Source organism: Lathamus discolor, chromosome Z (genome assembly GCF_037157495.1).
Source record: "Lathamus discolor isolate bLatDis1 chromosome Z, bLatDis1.hap1, whole genome shotgun sequence".
In the NCBI taxonomy this organism is placed as follows: Eukaryota; Metazoa; Chordata; class Aves; order Psittaciformes; family Psittacidae; genus Lathamus; species Lathamus discolor.
Genome location: NC_088909.1, coordinates 38,748,171 through 38,766,574, shown reverse-complemented (window position 1 = coordinate 38,766,574; position 18,404 = coordinate 38,748,171). Strand labels below are relative to the sequence as shown.

At 38.2% G+C, this 18,404-nt stretch overlaps 1 protein-coding gene and 1 long non-coding RNA gene across 3 annotated transcripts in view; one reads left to right on the top strand and one right to left on the bottom strand.

Annotated features, from left to right (window-relative positions):
- EFNA5 (ephrin A5) overlaps positions 1–18,404 on the top strand; it is a 227,370-nt gene that overhangs the window by 198,519 nt on the left and 10,447 nt on the right. The gene's annotated exons all lie outside the window — the stretch shown is intronic.
- LOC136006053 (uncharacterized) lies at positions 1,133–16,471 on the bottom strand. Its single transcript, XR_010608956.1, has 3 exons — positions 16,440–16,471; positions 14,513–14,677; positions 1,133–1,358 (listed from the first exon to the last, which is right to left on the bottom strand). It is a non-coding gene; the product is annotated as an uncharacterized LOC136006053 (long non-coding RNA).

Sequence of the window (18,404 nt, the reverse complement as noted above, 5' to 3'; positions counted from 1 at the left end):
ATACAATGCTATTTGAGGTTCAGATTCATAATCAGGTGTAACAATATGTTTAAAATACATCTATAACAACAAAGATACCAGTTGTCAAACCAGGTGTCTAAAGCCTTGAAATGCAGATATTATTAATTTTCCACCATTGATAGTGCTGTCTCTCTTACCTGGTTCTCACTGGAGTAATCTCTGCAATCACAAGACTGCCTCTGAAGAATGAAGCATCTACTTAACAGCTGTTTGATGCTTGATGCTGTGAATTGCCCACACTCCAGTCCAGGTGATTTGCTGCAGTACTGCATTTCAAACTTAAACTAGGAGGAGTTTAGCTGTCTCCCATTGTGACACTAAAAAAAACCACTGCCAACTAGATAGCAGAAGCAACAGCGACCTCACAGCCTCACTGTTGTAACTGGCCTCCATGTTTGTACAAAACGTGCCACACATTCCAAATTACAATAGGAGGGTGTTAGGTAGCTTTCACTGCTGACCCTTTTCCTCTGGCTTGAGCAGAGTGTGATGAGCCAGCACAGTTAGAAACTACTGCCAGAGACAGAGTTCCTCATCTGTAGTGCTGCACCTTTGGTAGTTTTCCTTTGAAACGTACACCAATGCAACAGCGTGTTTTGTTTGCAGTCCCACTTGAAGTACTCAGTGGCAGCTGAAGCGAAACTGTGTAAATTAGTCACTGTCACGTTTAGGCATTAAAAGTGAATTAGTAATTTATATTAATCACAAATGTTTCTCCAGGTTTTATTAACAAGCATATTGGCTGCCAAAATGCTTTCTGGAAGACAGTTTTTTCTCCCAGCTGCCACAGAGAACAAAATCGTCATTAGGGGCATTTAGATAAAGATTAACAGTTTCAGCAGTTCATTTGAGGAAAACTGTATTTTACTACATATTCCACTTAAGTGCAGACCATCGCAGCCAGCATGATTTGTTGCCTCCTTGATAAAATCATACAGGGGAGACACAAGATGGGTAATTCATTTTACTAGCAGAAACGGGTTAATCAACAAAGCAGAATGAGGTAAAAAAAAAAAACAAAAAAAAAAAAACCCAACCCAAAAAAACCCAGACCCACATTTCTTAATTTTTTGGCAAGTCCAAATTTCCAACAGGAGAAATGAGATGTCTGTCTGACTACCATTTTAGCACAGTTTTGTTCCTTTTGTCTTCATGCTTTCTTCTTTCTTTGCACTCATCATGCCTTTTTTTTTCCTCAAGATGGCTTCATGTGCCCTATTTAGATCTCCAGGAAAAAGTAGTACAGGTGACTACTTCATATTCTGTGCATCTGCAAGTAGCTCTGTGGAGTACTGTAGGAGTGGTCCATGAACTCAGTATAGAGCATGAAGAAATTACTATAAAGATAAGAAAGAGGTCAAAATGAATGTTGCAGAGTTTAACAGCAATGCAGGGCAGACTGCCAACATGATCTTCACACTTTCAGGTGTTTTGGGCAGACAAAATCAATTTCCCAGCATACTGCTTTTTGAGCTTATTGTGTTCAAAATAGTTAAAGAATAGGCATGCTGTATGTCATTTCATTTTGGCTAGCTCCCTTTTTTAATTCCACTTTGGCATTTAGGATGGTATAATATGAAGGAAATCAAAACACAGGTGAAAAATCAGCTACAAAGGAGACAAACAGGGAAGGTTTGAAAAAAGGGTTTGAAGGAGAAAAAACCTCATTACAGAGAGATTAGAAAATTAATTGATTGGTGGCTCCAGCAGTTCCCCTTGGATATCTAAGGATCCTGTGAAAAGAAAGTGTAATCTCAAACATAAAATTTCTTCGTATTATTTCTTTCTCTGGCATAGAGACTCCTCTGAAACATTATTAGGTTCCAATTATTTTCAGTGAAATAATTCGCAAGAAAAGGGCATGATAAAATCAGTAGAGGTAGTTGTTATTCCCCCAAGAAACTTACTGTAGCTGATACTAAAACTGTAATAGGGAAGACTTCTGTTCAGCATCAAACTCAAGAGATTTCTGCAGGGGTGATTCTGTTTCATGGAGGTTTTGGAACTCCTGTGACACGAAGTTAATGTGACCCCTTTTTTCTCCAAATTAGCATGGGGGAGCTGATGAAATCATTGGGGTCTGAGAACTTGATCATATCTATGGCTCAGTATAAGCATGTGTGAAATTTGCAGCAGAACTATTTAGTGAAGTAGCTATTACTTTTCCTTTTTTTCCCAAGGTTAAGTGTTAGCTTAGAGGTACTGTTCTTTCAAAAATGACAAAATATTTGTAGCAGTGTTTTCTTCTCTACTGACTGGCCTTTTTTCCTGTGTTTATCATATATTTATTTAGCAGCTATATGTGTATGCATTTTATGTTCTTACATGTGCAAATGTAACATAGAATCATAGAATGGCTTGGGTTGGAAAGGACCTTAAGATGATCGAGTTCCAACCCCTCTGCCATAGGCAGGGATGATTTACACTAGACCATGTCACCCAAGGCTCCTTCCAATCTGGCCTTGAACACTGCCAGGGATGGAGCATTTACCACTTTTTTTGGGAAACCTGTTCCAGTGCCTCACCACCTTCACAGTAAAGAACTTCTTCCTTGTAGCTAACCTGAACTTCCCCTGTTTAAGTTTGAAGCCATCACCCCTTGTCCTGTCACTACAGTCCCTGATGAAAGAGTCCCTCCCCAGCATCCTTGTAGGCCCCCTTCCAATACTAGAAGGCTGCTATGAGGTCACCACACAGTCTTATCTTCTCCAGGCTGAACAGCCTCAATTTTCTTAGCCTGTCTTTATATGGGAGGTGCCTCAGGCCTCTTATCATCCTCGTGGCCCTCCTATGGACTTGCTTCAACAGCTCAATGTCCTTCGCACGTATATACACACGCATATGATAAAAAAGTAACATTAAAAAGTCACATATTGGTGAAGTCTTTGATTTAAAAAAATCTTTTTGTGTTAAAGGCTTTAGCTATTGTGATTATAAAAATGCTAATTTTGTGAAACTAAACATAGGCATAATTCTAACTCCTCTGACAGATGAGATCCTTGCAGTATAAAATGCCAGTGAAGTGCCTTCTGGGCATCGTATTATACTTTCACTAGATTATCATTCTTCTCTATGGTGTGGGCTGACCATTTGTTCATTCTTGTCTTGGATGTGGTGTAACCTGGCTATTATCACTACCCGTTGCTTACACTTTCCAAAATGAAAATGAGGGTAAAGATAAATTCAACCCTAATTTAGATCAGAGACTGCTTGCCATACTGCCCCAGGTAGAGGCGTGATTGTTGTCTCTTTAATGACTTTGCTTCCTTGTTAATGCTTATTTTCTGTTTAATTCTTCTTGGTGACTAATATGGTAATGGATATGCATTGAAGGAGAAACATTTCCACTGAAGTCTTTCCATGTTGAAAAAAATTTCAGAGGGAACCATTCTCTACAAATGTGATCCAGCTTCCAGAGGGAATTATGTCTACTTTTCAGAAAGTTTGCCAGCAAGATCTGTGAGAAGCAAAATATAAAATGTTCATTTTCACTGACTCTCCAAACTAACTATGTGTCATGTTATGCTATTACTGCCTTCTTAGTTGAGGGAAAAACTGTCTTCTCCAGTAACTTTGCGGTTACCTGGCACCAAATTCTGTGTAATGGTCAATGTTTGCTATTCATTCCCAGCCCCTTGAACTGCTCTCTGTTTGGTCACACTTACTGCTCGTTCACATCAAAAACAATAGCGTTGCTTCTAACCAAGTTATGGGACAATTTTGAAATCCAATAATCTGTTCTAGTTTCTACACGGGTCTAAAAGGTGTACATTAAGAGTTAGCTTGGAAAAAGACCTTATAAAAGACTGTCTAAGGAGAATGTTTCTTAATATGCTAACCTAGCTGAGAAGAGTTATTTCTGCCTAGGACTTTTTCATTTTAGTCATCTAGACAAGACTTTGAGTGAAAAATAGTGTTAAGCCAAAAATAAGTCTCTTGGAGAATCTAGTGCCTAATTTGTGGACAGAAAAGACAAAATTTTTGGAACTGTATTGACTATGAGGATGAGGAGCATTGTGCTTTAGAGATGTAAATTAAATTACAGTTCCGGTACTTGCATGAGTACAGCTGGATTTTCATGAGGATATATGCTGTTGCACAGGGTGCCTATGAGCAGCATATGATATTCTGTGTGCTAATATGTGCATGTATATCTTCACTCCACCCTTATAAATATGAGGTGAAATTATAAGCACATGTACATTCTATAAGAAGTCAGCAGTGAAAGACACACAAATAAAACGGCACCAGAAAGAAAGTCCCACAACATTGCCCTAGCTCTCCAGCAGCTGTATTTTAAGCTGAAAAAAAGAAGACCCTGAAATAATAGCTTTTTTATGAAGAGAGTGGGGAAGAAAGTCTGAAAGTAGCGGTAAATTCTTTTCTGTGCCATTTCATGAAGAAACAGCTTTATTTATAGGCATAAACTTCCTGGTGATGGTTTTGATTTAGATTTTAAAAAGTAGAGATTATGTATGTACGTTGAATGCTAAAAATTATTAATTTCATTCACTTCAAGTGAATTTAGGAAAAAAATCTTTGACAACTATGCACACAGATTACTTGGTCATCATATTCTTTTTTAATTTGACTATCAGTGAAAATGACATTTATTTTGGTGCATCTATATTCAAGTGGAACCTTTATCTTGACTTTAGGGGACTGATTAAATGCACCTGAACACACAGATTTAAAAAAAAAAGAATAACAAAACACCAACAACTCACCTAAACTCAGGGTAGACACAGTATCTGTAATTTATTCTATGTAAATTGCACATACACGTTTTCAATCCTGTTCTTCCTTGATCCCAGTCCAAAAGTAGGTAAAATAAATAGATTGCATAATACAGGCCATATGTCAGAAATGCTTAGCATTCGCAATTAGAGTCATAATTTTAGAAGTACTTAGCTGTCACTTAGGTATCCAAATATTTGGCCTGATTTCTAAAATGCTTTCCACATGGACTGCTGAATTCTTCTGAAAACATCTTGAAAGCTTGTCAGCAGGTTCTTTTGAACGGTATGTTTGTATTTTACCAGTTTTGTTTGTTGTTTTTTTTTCATTTGTGTGGATTTTTTTCTGGTTTTTGGGTGTTTTGTTGTTTTGTTTTTTTTTTTTTGTGGTGGTGTTTTGGTTTGGTTTTTTTTTTTTGGGGGGGGTGTTAGTTTGTTGGTTGTTTTTTGTGGGGTTTTTGTTTTTTTTTTTTAAGTGCAAATACTTGAGCCCTATTTCTGCTTTGCCATAATCAAGGGCTAATATAGATAGTCTAGTATTGTAAATTGTTCATTCCTTGTAACATAAAGTGTTAGCTTAGAAACTTTTGAAACACAATGGAAGTGTCATTGTAGCATTCATGTGGATGGAAACTAACTTTAAAGTAAAAGGTTTCTTTTATGCCCTAGAGGTTTAAAGGGCTATCTCAAGAGCAAGTGTGTGTCTCTGGACAAGTAATGGCTGTGTTGGCCTTTTCCTCAGGTTCCATGCTCCCCAGAGATGAGGGCTCATACTGTCTTCTGATATGAAGGTGCTCCACTACTCAACAATGGGATTTCCTATAGAGCTTTTGCTGTCTGTGGAACTGTTCAAAAAATGTGTAGATGAAGCCCTTAGTGACATGGTTTATTGGTGGACTTGGCAGTACTGGAGGACAGGTTGGACTTGATGATCTCAAAAATCTTTCCCAACCTAGATGATTCTGTGATTCTAAGTTATGTAGCAGAGCCACTGACATGAAGCGGATGGAATTTTTGTTTGTGAGCCTGTATGTAGGTGTGTATTTGTCAGCAGTCATGTCTCAAGTCTGAAAATTGTAAAGAAAGATCATTAAACACGCACCCCCAAGTTTGTCATGAGCTGCTAATGACCTGTAGTCTGTGGATACAACCATATGAACTTCCTTCTCCTCCAAGAAAGTGCACACAATTTCTGTAATTGGAGCTGATGGAAGCTTGTCTTTACAAACACCATCACCTTCCATTGGAAGCAGCTCCCACATCTCATTGCTGAGGCTTGGGCTGAAAAGCAAATCTAACGAAGGAGTTTTCCAGCCTTTGGTGCACTTATGGCGCCTGCTGTCCCTGCTGCGCTACATAGCACACCAGCCATTTGTTGGCAAGTTCATATTTCACACTACAGGGAATTGAAATGATTGAACAGACAGGAGAAGATTTCTGTTTCCAGTAGTCTCTGTATCCCTAGACTCTGATTTGGCATAAAACATCTGCTTCGTGATCTGTTTCAAGGCCAGTTCCCTTCCACCAGCAAAGGTTATGACTTCAGCTTTCGCTGGTGGGGGGATATTAGCCTGAAGACTTGATTTAGTCAGAATCAAAGCATCCTGCCACAGAAATCCTTTTTTCAATTACTTCTGAAAAAGCAGCCAGACAGTAAATGTATTAACATATTGAATAGTGGGTAAAGGAGGCCATTGACTTCTGTTGTATGGGTTTTTGTGAGAAGTTGATGTAATCCATATCTGTATGCATGTGTAGTTAGGAATTAACTTTCATTACTTTTCTGATAGTAAGAGAAGTAACAGATATTCTACATGTACCTGCTTAATGAGTAGAGTCAGTAAGTAAATCTATTAGTTTCAGCTACAGTTTATGCGTATTTTCAATTTAGTAAGTTAATCGGTGTAATATTGATGTAGTTTCTGTTAAAGTCTTGGGGAAGAGGCCCTACAAGATGCAATATTTGGAGACAAATTGGTACATTAAGTCTTTTCTTTTAATATTCATGGTGGGGACCAAATTTCAAAGGATTTTGTCTCCTTCCAAAAAAAATCAGTTTTTGGAAGACTGATATAGATTTCCTTGCATATTTGATATAGATTCCTTGCTTTCCTTCCATATAGAAATGTCATCTTGATCCACACTTATGTATATACAAATAAAATCCATGTTCCTTCTTGCAATAATGTAGTTAGAGGCAGCCTTTATGTAGAAAGAGCAGCATATCAAAATCTGTGTACTTCACTGCTGTTGATGCACAGTCTTTAGAACATACGGCTACTTTTCCTTCTCAGAAAAAATCCTTTCTCTAGGTTAGAAAAATTAGTAATTGAATATTTGCATCTCTCCAAGGAGCCATGCAGGTTAAACTCTGCATTCATCTTCTGCAGTTCTTAGGCCACTTTTAGTTTAAGAGTAAGAACTGTTACCTTTATGAAGTGCCTTTTTCTATACAGTCAAAACCTCACAGCAGTGCACAGAAATCTAGTGCTATAAAGGAGCTAAGTAGAGTCTTTAATAGAGCGAGCCATGTTGAAAGTGTTTTTGTTCCTATGGAGCAGATAGATTTGGTTCCATCTGTTCCATATTCATAACAAAGGAGCTCACTTGCAGGAGGACTGACTTCCCAGGAGTAGCATCCTAATGATCTTTTCACCACAGATTGAAAGGATCTGAAAATGGTCACTTCAGCTCAGCAGAAAGCTGCTAGCGCTGATAGCACTTCTGACCTGTTCTTTTCTGCAGCTGTTTTAAGGTGTGTGTTTTTTCTGAATAAAGAAAAACAAGACCATAAACCTTGATCTCTTCTCTCCCTCCTGCCCTGCCCCTCCTCTCTTTCCCCCCGTGTCAGTCCTCCTTCTGAGGAGTTCAAGATATTTTCTCAAACAAAAATGGAATGGCATGTTACAAACAGAAGGTCAATTTTTCTTCATTTGCTCTTGGTATTAAAGGCAGAAGTGGAAAATGATTTACTGCCAGTCTGGGATCTGTCTCCTGAACTTTTCTCATCATCTCTACTGTCTCAGCAAGGAGATTCTGTGAATGAGAAATCCGAAGTCCACAAAATGTGTGTGAAAGTTCCTTACTGGGTTTTGTAATTAGGATGCTTCAGTGCCACCTTTGATTACACACCTTGTGGGCTTTCAAAGGAAAACAAAAAAAAAAAAAAATCAGCTTGAGCCAAGACAAAAATATTCCTGTCTCTGCAGGATATTTCACAAGGGGAGAACAGAAAAATGCAGAAGCATTGCTCTTGCTTGGCTAAAGAACAAATTACTTAATGACCCTTGAAAGGTAAACTGGAAGTTTACAGAGATATTAAAAATTACACAGGAACACAGAACAAGAAGAATCCTTTTGTGTCATTGGTTCTGGCTATGCAGAGCTGTTTTGGCTGGAATTCCTGCTGTGGCATGCTGGACCCCCAGTGTTTCCATGCTCCAGGATGGGTTGGTGCCTGAGGCAGCTGTGAGAGTGGGATGTGCAAGCAGTGGGCATACTGCCAAGGAGGCATACGGCCAGCACAGCAGTACCAGCTAAGGCTTAGCCTGCTTTAGCTGGTACGGCAGCATCCATGTAGATGCTGCATACCAAAGGGTTTCCTGGCCTTCTGTCCAGCACCACCATATCGTGTAATTCATAGATGTGTATGAAAGCATTCACTCTCCTTGTTGTTTCAGACTGCAGATCAAACAGGACACACATATTTGCAGATCTGGAATTCACCTGATAAAGATGCACTATTACTAATACAGTGCTGGCATCTGTTACTGTATTTGTACTTTACTTGTTCATGACCCTTGACCCCACCGTAGTAGGTGTAATGAAACAGGTCTCTGCCTTTAGAATCTTTACTTGTCAGAATCAGGGCTTGACTTAACATTTGCACTAACGTGTTTTGCCAACTTTACGTTTTCTATTTTATATCTGGTTTCCATCCTGCACAAATTTGGATGTATCTGTGTAAAGGCTGACTGTGTGCAGAGGCTTTTTTGGTAAAGGCTGTGCCAAAGTGCTGTTAGAGTTTTGGCAAGAGAAAACGCTCTTCAGAAATCTTTTGAGCAGTGGTATTCTCTTTAAGCAGACCCTTTGCAAACTTCTGGACATGCATATGCACTCATACACATTCAAACTTGCATTATTCGCGCTTTTCACCTTGCTATTAAATAACAGCAAAATAGAATCCTTAGTCTGCACTTTTTTTCTAAACTTTTCCCTATCTTAAGGCAGCTTCTTGAAGAGCTCTTCCTGGCTTTGCATCTTCTTCCTCCTCCATGAAACATAAAATATTTTCTTGCTTTGCTTAGGTGAGTCAGCGGAAGTAACTTTTCATGCCTTTGTTGACATGGTTGGACAGGGCTTTGAGCAACTTAGTATAATGGAAGGTGTCCTTATCCAGGACATAAGGGTTTGAGCTAGATGATCTCTGAGGTCCCTTCCCACCCAAACCATTCTATAATTCTATGTATGTGTCACACTTCTAACAGGATACAAAATTTCAAATTGCTTCTGTATTTTTATAAGCTAACAGTATTTACAAGCACAGCACAGAATTTTAGAATTGCATCTAAATATTTTAAAGGTAATGACGAGCCCCTGAAAATGGAGTTGAATAGAACACATCTCTCTGTATCATTTGTACTTTCAGAAGTGGTAAAGCTAAACATGATAATATGGAGTTCATTAAAGCATATGAGGTTTAGTAACATGATACAATACTGACAAATTCCATGTGGGTGAAGGTCATTACTAACAAAACTATAATGTCTCTTCAAAGGATTTACTTACGTCTAGTTCTTAGAGATGGAAATTAGCAAAATGGATAGCCTGCTTGAAGAAAAACATTCTATTTCTAGTGATACCAAGGGAAAATCAAAGTACAGAAGTGCTTATGAAAAGTATGAGGAGGATATATTTTTCTCTAAGTGCTCTGTTTGATAGTATTAACTTGTTTTATTAGCAATTTACTCTAATACAGTCTTAATGTTGTACAATAACTGTATTTGGTTTTGTTAATGCTACTGAAAACAGTAATGAGATTTGAGGTTTTTATTTCGTTCAGTTAATAAGTGTTGGTTTGTGGCAATAGAATAGTATGACATCAGTCATTTATATTGTGCTAGTGCAGAAATATTAGCCCTTATTTTATGGTATGTAATACAGTTTGCCTTTATGAAAGAGAAACCTTCTCCTATTAGAGAAAAGCCTGTAAATATTTCATGTATGAGCAACTATATGATCTATTCTTCACATATACCTCCTTATTTCACAGGAGCTTACGTGCAACTAAAAGTCCATTCACAGCAGGATATGCCTTTCATTTATTTCCATATATAAGTTTTTGAGCTTTGTTTGGTTTTTAATGAGAAGAAACACCAGAGTCATGACTGCTTCTCCGGGAAGCTCAGATTGCCGTTAGATGACAGCTTTGTCCTGGTACATAAACAAACATAACTGTTCTTGCTTTTATTAAAAAAAAAAAAAAAAAAAAAAAAATCTTTGGAAAGAACATCCAAGCTTGGTTCTTGCTTCTCACTTTGGTTCAAGGCTTGGTTCAGGGCAACAGCTAAGCCAGGGCGGGGTTTTTCTGGAGATAGAATGTCTGCTTTGTTGTCCTCCTGAAGGTGTGAAGAGTACAGGCTGCCATGCATTAAGGTGATTTTTTTTTTCCTGAATTCAACCAGACTCAGTGACTTGGGAGGACAGATCATAACAGTATATCAAACCTTTGGACTGAACCCAAAGTGGTGCTGTCTGCCTCATACGAGCCCTCAGTGCTACTCATGTCTGGAGATACCCAATGCTGTGAAGGACTGGGCTTTGGAATGCTTTGACGTTCTGCAATGGATTAGAAACTGCAATAAAAATTATGTTCTTCCTAGCCAACCATTTGCAATGGGACAGTTAATTCAGCATTAAGTGCTAATGCAGAAACAGGGTCTATGTATTACTTTCTTCCAAGAACTGTCACTAAAATAACATTTGTCTGAAAAGTTATTTCCATTTTCTAGGCTCTTTTTAGGGGGTCTAGGAAATCTAGTCACCTGTGAGATAAACCATAATAATCCAGTGTTTTTACAAGTGCAAAGCTGGTGAGGATTAAACATTAGAAGCTGGTGAGGTATAAAACTTTAGAAAATAAAAGTAGTATTTCACAATTTGTTTGTTGTTGTGCACACAGCTTTTATCGAGTCCTTTTCTCCATTACTGTGCACTCTGTGATTTATATGTTACATGAAATGCAGAATATAAGTTTTGTATTTGTCTAGGCATGTATATACCTACATACAGACATGAGTACACAAATACTATGTGTTTTTACTTTCACTTCATAAAGATGTAGCTGAGCATGCAGGAGTAAAGCAAAATACGCATTTGTATTAGGTGCCCTTTTAATACCATGGATTTTAAAACTTCATTTGGAAATACTACTATCCATAGTAATTTTGCCTTTATTAAGCCATAAGCATCTGTGTGATTGTTTCTTTATTTTCCTTGTTAGGTATTTTTTTTTTTAGTTTTCAAGTGTTCTTGGCATTCCTAGATCTGGTGGTTTTCTAGACGAGATTCTTGGTCTGTTGGCTTGAGATTTCTGAGTCTTTAGCCTGCTCAGTAATTTTTTTTTCATGAAATCTCATATTGGTGATGACTAAACACAGAAACTTTGAAATAGCAAGGGTACAAATAAGTTTAGTCACAATTTACTGAGGAAATGTGCTTAATTTTTAGGTCTGAAGAATGAGTAAGTCATGGACATTCACTATTTAAATTTTCGCAGAATGAAGTTTTGTTTTTGCAACCAGAGCAAAACTTCTGCTGGTATGTTGGAATGAAAGAGCAGACACACAAAACCTCTTTTTTCAAATCAAACTCATGAATTAGTGAAAGGCAGGATTTCTATAAAACCAGTATTTTTCTATTTTTAATTTTTGATTTTAGCACTTACACAGAAAAAAATATCAGTAAATCCTTTCAGGTAGCTTCTTTTTGATTAATAATTTTGAAGACTGTTGCCCTGATATATGGGTCTTACTTCGCACACGAAGGAATGCTTTATTGATTCATTAAATTCTAGCTGACTTTTTCAGTTGTACCATTTATGCAAATTTGTAACTTTTTTTCAATCTAAAGAGTGATAAGAATATTAATAACTAATTCTGCATTTACCTGCCTAATTTGCATACATTTGTGTTGTATGGTAAATAACATGAAAACCTACAGGGGAAAGGCTCAGATCTTCTAACAACTAATAGGCTATTTTTTCTTTTGACTTGCACAAATTGAGAAATATTGCCTGTGGCAAACATGATGGAAAACTGCATTTTTAATGCTTCCACACATATTTATTTCTTTACAAAGAAAGAAGCAGATGATTGTTCTTAAAAATAAAACTTTCTAAAGGTCCGTAACTCACACAGAATATTAGATGCTAAAACACTTCAGGTTGGTGGAATTATTATTTGCAGGTGTTGTGGTTAAAGCCCAGTTGGCAACTCAGCCACGCAGCCCTTGCTCACTCCTCCCATTTCCTCCCCCTGCTCCAGGAGGGATGGGGAGGAGAATCAAAAGAATGTTAACTCCCACGGGTTGAGATAAGAACAGTCCAGTAACTAAGGTATAAGACAAAACCACTACTTCTACCACCAATAATGATAAGGGAAATAGCAAGGGAAGAGAATACAACCGCTCACCACCTGCCGACCAGTACCTAGCCCGACCCGAGCAGTGATCTAACCCTTCCGGGTGTCTGCCCCCAGTTTTACATCCTGGGCATGACGTGCTGTGCTATGGAATACCTCTTTGGCTAGTTTGGGTCAGGTGTCCTGTCTCTGCTTCCTCCTGGCTTCCCCTCCTCCCTGCCAGAGCATGAGACTGAGAAAGTTCTTGGTCAGACTAACATTACTAAGCAGCAGTTAAAACCGTTGGTGTTATCAGAGCTGTTCCCGCTCCAAAAGTCAAAAACACAGCACTGCACCAGCTACTAAGAAGGAGAAAAATGACTGCTTCTGCTGAACCCAGGACAGCAGGCTATGTAAGGTTACCTGGATGTTTGGATTTGACTAATGGGAGTGGTATTGTGCCTGAAAGGAATAGAGGCAAATCATAGCTATAAATATTTTCTTCTGAAGAGATTATCTGTAACTTATAGGACTAAGAGAGTGGAAAGACTGCATAAACATGAGTTTCTGATTTGCAACATGCAGCATCCTGTGTACGGGGTTGCTTCAAGTTCTCCATTTGTGGTGTTTTGCCAGGTGATCACCAAAGTTATATGTGCAACCCTTTTGACTGGGCAGTATGAGGTGTTTACTCTGGCTATATGCATGTGGCATCTCAATTTAGTGTGCTGGAGAGAATTAAAAAATTAGTTCCCTATTCACTTCTCAGTCTGAATCAATATTTATGGTCAGTGCTTATGGTTGGGAAGTATTTACCAGTGCCGGAATTTGTGTAACACACAGAGAGGGTGTTAGTGGTAGTATATCTTCAGTGAACTGAGGTGAGATCTTGGTGTGATATCTCAGATCTTCACAAGTAGACCCTGATTCTGGATGTGTTAGCAGAGGCCAGGAAAAAACATGCATCACAGTGTCTTGAAACAGTAGAACAGTCTTGTCTCCACAGTATTTAATGAACACCAGAATTACCAGATGAGCTGGTAGTAGAAACTTGAAATACAAAATAGCAAGAGTTGTCATCTGCACAATAGCTGCATCATGCTATGACAGGGCTTGGGGGTGTTGCAGTTCTGCATAAGGAAGAAGTTTCTGCTCTTTTACCAGCATCTGCCCTTTCTAAAACAGATACGCTATCTGAGTGACTTAGGTAAATGGAGAGCTATTTGTACACTGAATGGTTCCAGTTTTGATCTCTAATAGGGCCCATAGTGGATTGTGCCTGGGATATTAAACATATTTGTAGTGCTAAATGAGTTGAGTCATATTTAATGTTTTTGTTTGGTAGCTTGGTTGGTTTTTATATCAGAACTTGTGTTTTAAGAAAAGGTGCAATGCTGTAACTAGAAAGCTAAGAATGAGCGACAAGGCAAACAGAGGAAACCACTGATTACATGTGAATATCAGTAAATGGAATGGTGGAGACACTTTCCATATTTGGCATCTTAATGAATTGTTCTTAGGTTAGAAACAGAGGCTCAGATAGTTGCCATCCAAACTGCTGCCTGTCTTAGGAGAGGAAATACTTAATTACAGCTTTGGTCACATGACTAGCAAGTCATTAGAACCAATCTATGTTGGGGCTTTTAATAGTTATTCTTTTCTGTATATATACTTTTTAATTACGTAACTTTTTAGGTTATTGGGCCATATCTTGATAGCACTTTTAGGAGTTTGGGGGATTTAACATAATAAATTTAACTCCAGTATTGTTGAGGAAAAAAAAAAAAAACAAAACCATGCTGTTTTCTGTGTGTGTCACTTTTTGTTCTCTGTGTGGCTTCCTGCAGCCATTGAATAGCCCTGCTAAACCTTATCACCCTGAGGAAGGACCTAACCTATTTTTTTATGATATAGTAATACTGTACCTTGTGTTTTCTAGCAGAAAACTGCTTAGCAGTGGGATGAAAGGAGCTGGATTCTTTTCCCTTCCCCCCAATATTTAAATATAGCTAGGAAATACTGAAATATTGATGGTTTGGTTCTAGATGAGGAGAGATAAATTTTCTTCACTCCCCTTTCCTTACAGAGTATGAATATGGTAACCAAAAGTAGTTCAGAAAAGAGAAATTTTCTTACCTAATTTAATGTTAATGGGACATTTTTGGGTCCAGCTTAGATCTAGTCCTGTGTGCAGTAGTTCATTGCAGGGTCTTTTTTTGTTGTTCAGCTAATGGAGGCAGAATATTCATCTCACGAGTACAGACATCATTACTTGAATTTCTTCTAAATCATGTAATTTTCCTATTAAAAAAAAAAAAAAAAGAGGCACCAAATGGGTTATGTTTATAATCACTGAGGTATTTTCATGTATCTTGTGATTTCAGAGGGATTTTGGTGTACACTTCCCTCTAACCCCAAGTCCTTGTGTAACTGTAAAGTCTGAAACATATTCTTTAAAAGAGAGAACCAGGGAATTGTCATGAAGTTGCTGGTAAAGCTGAAGTAGAGCCAGGGAGGAGTGAAGTATTATAGCAATTGTGTGACATATAAGAACCAGTAACACTGAAGAGTTCCTTTGCTGTTTTTCATTGTGATTCTTCCTGACACAGACTAAACAGTCAGACCTTTTCTATTCTAATCTCATTCATGGATAAAAAAAAAGAGGATATAACCTCTTTTGCTCATTGTAAGAGATCTTTTTTCAAAGGTGGGTTTTGGGGTTTTTTGTTTTGGGTTTTTTTGTTGTTGTTGTGCAACAGGATTTCAACTACCTTCTTTTCCCCTGGGAATTTTGGCTTTTGCACTGGAAAATGTTTCTTGGGATGGGTTCCATTAGCATCAGAGACTTCCTGCTCCCAGAACTAGCCTCTATTTTATGGCTAATAGCACCTTTAAAATGGGCAAATGGAAAAACCTTATTCCAAAGCCTTAGGGGCTTGCCTAGTTTTGTGCAGAAAGGAGAATGAAGTTTCTCTTTGTACATCCTAGAAAGGCCATCTTTTCTTATACGAAAGCTCATTTCAGTGGAATGTAACAGCAACAGCAATGCTTAACCTGGGAAGCAACTTTTAGTAGATCCCAGCTAACAAAGAGAAGCAATCTTTTGCCTTTCCTGACTCTTCTCTGTGGGTAGTATATCTGATCTTAAGGGAAAAACTATAATTGGTCTTTGCTTTTTCTTTTAAGATGAAAAGAAGAAAGGGAGGGAAGGAGAAGGCGAAAGGAAGAAAAAAACTATTGATTGCAGTTATGCATCTTAGCAAATAGTAAACTTCTCAGGGAGGCAGAAGAGATTGCAGTGTATGCCTATATCAGCCTCGGTCTTGGTTGTTGAGATAGAGCTAGCAGAACAATATGATGTCACTTGTTTTTTTTTGTTTTTTTAGTGTTTGGTTTTTTTTTAATTTATTATTATTAATTCTGAAGGAGTAAAAAAATGATTAAAGAGGAATCTTTATGGGTTTATTGCAAACATTGACAATACATAATTTTTCTAGAAAGATAAAAAGTACCTTTTCATACTTATTGCTAAAACTGTCCATTTCTGGGATGATGATTTAAATGCAAGTGCTATGCTTGCAATAGGACTGCAGTTTGTGGTATAATCTGTAGCTGCAAACCAGAGGACTGCTGGAAAAAATTTAAGTAGGAAACGGATTTTAATGTTTTTCTTTCCAAAAAACATGGACTCATAGAATAGTTAGGGCTGGAAAGGACTTTAAGGTCATCTAGTTCCAACTTCCCTAGGCCCATGGACAGGGGTGCCTCATACTAGACCATGTTGCCCACTGTCGTGGTTTAAACCCAACCACAAACCTCGTCCACTCACTCCCCCCCTTCTTGCCCTCCCCCTGCTCCCGGAGGGACGGAGAGGAGAATCAAAAAGAATGCAACTCCCACGGGTTGAGACAAGAACAGTTTAGTAACTAAGGTATAACACAAATCACTGCTGCTACCACCAGTAATAATAATGCTAAAGGAAATAAGAGGAAAGAATACAACACCTCAGCACCGGCTAACTGATAACTCGCCCCACTCCCCCCAGCTGAGCACCGACCGATACCTCCTGCAGCCCTGCAGTCCCTTCCCTTCCGGGTAACTCCCCGTTACCTCCTGGGCATGACGTGCTGTGGTATGGAATACCTCTTTGGTCAGTTTGCGTCAGGTGTCCTGTCTCTGCTTCCTCCCGGCCTCCCCTCCTCCCTGGCAGAGCATGAGACTCAGAAAGTCCTTGGCCAGACCAAACATTCGAGCAGCAACTGAAAACATCAGCGTTATCAGCACTGTTCCCAGGCCAAAAGATCAAAACACAGCACTGCACTAGCTCCTAAGAAGGAGAAAAATGACTGCTGCTGCATGACCCAGGACACCCAAGACTCTGTCCAGCCTGGCCTTGAACAGTGTAGGGGATGGAGCATTTACCATGGCCGATCACTAGCACTCTTTGCTCTTTAACATGTGCAAATATTATGTACACATATAAACTTAAATGTAGAGAACATTAATTTTCTGGTTTTCCAGACAGAATATTATTATCTCCTTGCTATCCTAGCTAGTCAGTGTTATCCTTGTTAGTTACTAGCAGAGTATTCTAATAAACAGCAGTGAGCAAAGCATGCTTATCTCACAGACATTAACAACAGAATATAAGCATCAAAGCTAAAACTTCCCTTTATTAAATAAATGTGTTTCATAATGCACTTCTGAATTTGTGAACAGAAGAATCTGTTAGTGATAAAATTACTGTAGGGACTCTATTTTGGCTAATGTTGGAATTGTTATTTCCACCTTTATGCTAGTAATATGGTAATGACTATATAATTCTTATCTTTCAAGATGTCTCTTTAATCTGAGCAAAGTATTTAGCCAGTTGCATATATTCAATCAGAGCCACAGAAAGGACACAATTTCCTGAGTATAACCACAGAGTGCAAATATTGTGCCCTAAATAACACACCAGTTACTACTGTAAATGTCATTAAAGAGAGTTTTTCTGATTTTGATTTAGTAAGAGCCTATAGCAAAGCCAGCTGTTAACACTTCTTAACTGCTTGTTGTTGTGAAGGAGGAATATCATTTCTACACACTTTTGTCTTTTGATTAAAAGAGGGAAGCAATTTTTCAAGCACTCCCCAACAGGTGCAGACCCACAGCATTAGCTGTACTGGACTCTTTACTTCTTTTTTGTGTTTGTACTGAATTTTCTGGTTCTTGGCAAGTTTTTCTAGGAAAAAGCTGACGCCTGTCTTGGAAGCATCTCATCAAAGACAAAGGGAATTTATTTCTAGCTGGTTGAGGAGCCCTTCAAGTGTAAGATGAGCATGAAGACAATGAGATTTGTGTCGGTGTAAAAAACATTTTATTTGTTATTTGTCACAAACCGGACAAAATTAAGAAAAAATGGATTAAACAGTGATAAACAGAACAAACTAGCATCTTGCCAGCCCAGTCATCTTTTGTAAATCATGGCAGTCTCCAATAGTTGCCATTTGCTACAAAAAGCAACTTATTCTGCCTTAATATATAGCTTTTTTAGTTATGAGGGAGACTATGTAATGAAACAAAAATTAGTTTGCAGTGCTACAAGCAATATTTTCAGCTATAGCTTTTGAGGTTTTTTGGAAGGGTAAAAAAACCATAGATCTGAACAGTTTTTCAGAAGTGAAAATCTGGATGCCCAGGTCAAGTTTCTTGGATGCCAATGTACATTTTCAAAATTGCAGACACTGGTGAAAGTTACCAGTGTGTTCAGATTGGCAGATAATACACTAGGGAGTCTACTCTGTGGTGATAGGCAGGCACATTTCTCTGTAATCATGCCTTTTGAGGCAAGCATGGTTCTAGAAAGGAAGTTTCCACAGCAGCATGTATTCCTGGGAAATGACTAGGTGCTGACACTAGTCTTATGTGTATGATCTTTTGCATTAGACATTATGTTTTCACTTTTTTTCAGTAAGTACTCTTAAAATTAAAAACTTTGAATGGACAATTATGAGGTAGGACAGAAAGAAGGAATAAGCTGGTTTTG